This window comes from Talpa europaea, assembly GCF_964194135.1.
Source record: "Talpa europaea genome assembly, chromosome: 2".
NCBI lineage: Eukaryota > Metazoa > Chordata > Mammalia > Eulipotyphla > Talpidae > Talpa > Talpa europaea.
Genome location: NC_140068.1, coordinates 44,748,751 through 44,754,775, shown reverse-complemented (window position 1 = coordinate 44,754,775; position 6,025 = coordinate 44,748,751).

Below are 6,025 nucleotides of genomic sequence, written 5' to 3'. Positions count from 1 at the left end.
TCAAATGATCTTGCAGAATTCTTGTAATTGGGTTCATTGGCAGCAGTCATTCCTTAGAATCACTTTTTAAAATTCTTGTCATGTAGTTAATTAATTATAAATAACCTGTCAGCAATTATTCAGCATCCACCAAATGCAAAGTACAGGATTCCTACCATAACACAAGTACATATTCCTGAAAAATGATGCAATCTTCAAAAGATATTCCTTAAAAAGAACAGAACTTATGCTAAAAATAAGCTTAAGGACAAATTCCTCAAAACTTGTATATCTTTGTGACCAAAATACTAACAAAAAACAATAATTGTTACCTACAGAGACTACCTGGGTGGCCAGGCAACTCACCATGGTGGAGGCTGCCCCAGGATGTGTTAAAAGTGTACAAAAATAATCAAACAGGAATATTCACATCTTAGTGCTAAGTACAGCAGATGGAAGAGGAGCGCTATAAGAACAGGAGGAAGTGTGACCTGCCAGAACCAGAGTCACACAAGTCTTGGGGTATGCCTCTCTGAGGTGGAGTTCCAGGTTCAGGAGCTCTTTTTCATTTCTTTTAAAATAGAACTGCAATGACAGTACATTTTTACCTTTCCTGCTAAAGGTTAAAATATTACTTCTACTGTTACAGAGCTGCATAATAAGGAAACACAACAATTTCATGTTACACTCATTTCACTCTCTGATCACAATTGAACTCATTGATAGCCAAGAAACATTAACTTAACAGACCATATTGGATTTGATGGAACATGCTTTTAGTGAGCAAGTTTCAAGATACACAAGTCACATCCAGTATGAAAAACTTGTAGGTAATTTGGTAAAGGTGTCAGAGAGCGAGGAGGTCATGGCAGAGACCCCCCCCTTATCCCAGATTCTCTTTTCCTTATGATCTGCCTCTGACCTTCTTTATGAGTACTCCCTTTTGGGCTCCTTGAGCCCAAAGAAACATTCATGGGAATCTGTATTCAAAATTGAAAAAAATCCAGTGACCATCATATATTTACCCACTATAAAGTTTCTTTATTGGGTTTCTTGGTCTTTGCCAGAACACCATTCTGATTTGGCACTTTTACTTAGTCGATAAGTAAAAGTAGGAAGTTGACCTATAATTTAATAAATTAAGAAAAGAACATCTTTTCTAAATGTGAATTTCCTGAGGAGAAAATATAAAAAGCAGAGCCATTGGAAGAACCACTGAAATGTACCACAGTTGCAATTTTAACTTGCCTCTTATTTTTCATTAATAGTTTTCTTTCCTTCTTAGGAACCTCCCTCTCACAGATACTCAATCTCATGAACTTCACATAAAAGTTTTATGTGCCAGACCCACTAGTATTATAAATTTTGACTCTGTATTCCTGAAGGAGTAAGAAATTCATTAGAGAGAATTGCATTACTTTATTATAAGAGAAATCCATCTTGATTGAAGGGGCTAGTATGATGTTAAAATCTAGCAAATCTATCTTTGCTCTAGTCTTTTTTTATGTGTGTATAACTTGAAATAAAAATTTTTTCAAAGAACATTTCTCCCTTTTTCCTATATATGTACTTGAGCTGAACAATTTAAATCTAGAAGTGAGAAAGTGAAAAATTTACTGTTCGCACATAATAATACCCAGGTAACATAAAATAATACCTAACTTGTTTTTCTTTCTTTCCCCTAAGTCTTGTAGGTCTAATTTTGCCAAATCACTTTGGGAATTTAGGAAATAGTTTTTATATCTCAGCAAGTTAAACCCTGCAATTGTGATCAGTGAACTGCTAGAGCAGTACGCTTCTGCAAGGCAAAGGGGTTACGTAGGACTTCTTTAATATGACGCAGTGAAACCAAACAAGATTAGATTTAACAACGAAAGCATTGCTTTTGCACCCTGACACCACAGAGAGCCAAGGGAGCAGGTAGAAAAACCAGTGTTCTGTGTTGGTCCACACAGCGCTACCAAGAGAATTACCTGGAACCAAGGAGGCAGGATGTCCCTTTTGATTTTAGACCATCTAGAATAGACTATATGGTACAGAAGAAGCACTTCTAAAAAATGATGAAGAATGGTGACTCCTATTAGGAAATCACCTGTTCCTTCTATTAGACAAGAAATACCTTCAGAATTTAGAACAGAATCTGAAGGACATTGAAAGTGACATTATTACAGGGTAAATCAATGAGTAGACCCAAGGGGTTCTGCAAACTATGTCTTCATGTTCTGTCTATTCAAAGCAAGGGCACAAATTAGATTTTTATAGTAGTTTTTACTGAGAACTCTTATTCATTAACTACTTCTAATCTCCCTTTCCTCAAACATCTGATTATCTGTACCAAGGATGAATATGTGTTGGCTGAGCTAGTCTAGGGTAAAATTTAGTCATTTTGTTTAGAAGCACCACAGAACAGTTTAAAATAGAAGACTTTCCTCATTTGCTTCATAAATTAAGCAGTGTATAAACTAGAATGCAAACCTGAAAATTTAATGAAAGCAAATAATGTGAGAAAAACCCAACCAACATTAATTACTATAGGATTCCAGAGGGGTAGTTTTTTTTTTTTTTTATTTCTTTATACCTCAATGGAATATAAATTCTAAAGGATTTTAGTTTATTAAAAGCATATTACCACAGTGGTATAAAAGTAAATAGGTGAGGAAATAAGGGAAGGAATGATAATAGTAGGGGAAAAGGATAAAACCAAGAATTAGGTTAAAAGTAGAAATGTTTTTCAAGGACTCCATTGGGATGTTTGAGACTGTTCAGTGTGATATAGTGGAAAGGTTCCCAGTAGCTTTTCTTTGTTTTTTTTTTTATTTTATTTTATATATTTTTTACATCATTTTTCATTTTTGCACAATGTATGCATTTTCATCTTGGTTATAGTCCTCATACAATTCCCTCCCCCTTTGTTTTGATGCTACTTCTTCCTCCCCACTCTTGCCCCCCTTAGTGTGTCTCTGTTTTATAGTTGCTTGTTGATTTTGATTTTTACTTTATTATAATTAGTCTATTTCCTGGTCCCTTATTTAGGTTTTCTAAATTCCTGCTATGAGTGAGACCAGCTTTTCTAATGGGGTAGAGCACCAGGGTTAAAAATCCGATGAACTGGGCCTCCCCGGTGGCGCAGCGGTTGAGCGCTGGGTTGCGAAGCTGCCCGCAGCCTCTGCAGCGCCGGTTCGATCCCCGGCTGCTCCCCGGCCACCACAGGAGGGTCCCACATGGCGCGCAGACCTCTCCTGCCGCCCGCTGCTCCCCTCAGCAGTGTACTTCAGTCCTTCTGCCTGCTCTGCTCCCCGCTCTGGCTCTGGTGAATTCTCTCACCCTCCCGTGCTTCTGACTGTACCCAGTGCATGTACAAGCAAACAAACAAACAAATAAATATACATACCTCTTTAAAAAAAAAAAAAATCCGATGAACCTGGGTGTCCTAATCTGTAAAATGGAGATATTTCTCATGTGAAATCGTTGGGTGGATTAAATTTTAAATTTAAATGATGCACTGAACATAACTAGCATGATGCCTGACAAAATAACACTAAATAATTTGTTGGTATAAGTAAATGCATGTAACCATGAATTTAAGTCATTTTCTTATAGATACCTCACTGTAAAGTAATGGCATCCAGCCAAACAGCAATTTACTGAAAACATGTGCTAGAGACCAGGTATGGAGCTCTCTGATGATCTGGCTTCCCTGAGAATAAAGTTTAAAATATTTGAAAGAATTGATGGACGGCATTGTATGTTTTAAAAACAACTTCCATGAACTTTTGATATAGGTTCAAAGAATTGGGGGTCTACAAAAAGAACCCAGTGCTCTGCCAACCAAATGAAGAGCAGAACTGACATGTTCTTTTAAGAATGAAGCCTCTCAAAATACAACTACTGCATATTCCTTTGGGGAAAATGCTTATGACAGAGCCATTCCTCATAAAACTTAGCTCCATCCTAACATACAGATGCATAGATAATTGAGGCCCCCAAATACACTCTTAGCTGCAATTATCAACAATGGAAAATTTTAAGGTTCATGTTGCCAGTGGCTATCTAGGAGGAAAAAAAAAAGTGAAGTACCCCTGGGCAGCTAATGGTAAGAAATTTCATTCCTTCGTGAATCTTCCAAGATAAATTAATTGACTCTAGAGGTCAATTATAGTATAGAATATATACCTGTTTTCTGTAGTAGGAGTATATGCATTTAAATTCAAAACTGGTGTCAACTTATTAACATACAAGTGAGAAGGAAGTGATTTCAGAGTTTTAAGACAAGGATAACCAAGTAAATCCTAATGAGTATCAGAATCGTTCCACAGACAAGCACGTTAAAAAGATGGAGAACATCAAATTATATGCAAGTTATTTTCTTAGCTATACCAATTTATTTCTCCATGAAAATGGCCACTGGGATGCAGGTAATTGGTGCAGAATTAATGTATTGCTAATGGGGAAAGAAGTGAGATAAAGTGCAAATTAGAAGAATTCAGACCTTAATTGGATTAGCGAATAGGGGAGAAAGGAAGAAAAAATAATTTTTATCCTGGAAATGTACACCTAGAAAATTATGTTACCATTAATAAAAACAAGGAAATCAAGGATGATTGGTAGGGGCTGAAGATGAATGTCACAAGTAAGTGGAAATGCCTAATAGGGAGTGGGAAGATGGAGTTCTGGGGGTCAAGCAAGATGGAGTTTTGGGGTCAGAAAAGTAGTGAAGTCAGAAGGGTAGGGGTCTATATTGGACCCCCATTTATTATGAAACATTTCAAGTATAAAGCAGTGAGCACCTACATACCTATCACCTACATTCTACCATTGAATGTATAGTTACTTGATGTATATTTACTAGATATTACTTTATTTACTTGATCACATCTGTCTCTCCATTATTTATTCATCCTTTAATCCACCTTATTTTAAAAATATATCTCAAAAAACACTTTCCCCTAGATATTTAAGCATATCTGTTAACTTGAATTCAATTTTTATAATTTTTAATGTTAAATGTATATACAATGAAAGACACAAATCACAACTGTATATTCCCTGAGATTTGACAGATGCATGTAACTGCATAACAGAAATCCCTATCAACATATAGACCATTACTGTCATTTTTCATGTCAATTCTTCATGCCTTTTCCTAGTCAGTCCTGGTGACACTCCTCCAGAGGCAACCAGCCACCTGATTTTTTTTTTACGGACACAATTTGGTTTTGCTTATTCTAGGATTTCATATCATTATAATCTACATTGCAATAGCCACTTGGAGATGATTAAAGAAATGCAAAATTCAGCTTTTGAATTTGAATTGGTTTTAACAGGGCTTCTTTTTCAATTTACACAAGTAATGCATGTCCTCTAGATGAGGGAGAAACAGAAAAGCACACAAAATATCACTTGTTATCTCACCAGCTATACATTACATATGTGTGTATACAGGTGAATTATTAATATAATTGATGTCAAATTTCATACAACATACAGTTGTAGAACCATGACCACTGGATTGCAGAACTTTTTCATTATCCCATAAAGAACCTCCAACTCCACTAAGTCATTCCCTATTCCACTCTCGTCCCAAACCCTGGCAATCACTTGTTTACTTTCTGTCTCTATGGATTTATCCCTTCTGGGTATTTCATAATAAATGGAATCACGCAGTACATGCATGACCTTTTGTGTCTGACTGCTTTCACTTGGCAGTCAAGTGTTTTCAAGGTTCATCCAAGTTGAAGTATCTATCAATAGCTCATTGCTTTTTATGGCTGAATAATGCATAGCTATATTACATTTCGTTATTCACCAGTTGATGGACATTTGGGCTGTTTCCAGCCCAAATGGGAAGTAATAACACTGCTGTGGAGTTTCATATACAGGTGTTTGTAAATGCATTTTCATTTTGCTTCAGTATATACATAGGTTTAGAATGGATGAGTCACATGAGAACTCTCTGTTTAACTTTTTGAGGAACTGCCAAACTTTTCCACATCCTTGCCAATTATTATTGTTTACTTTTTCATTATAGCAACCCAGTGAATGTGAA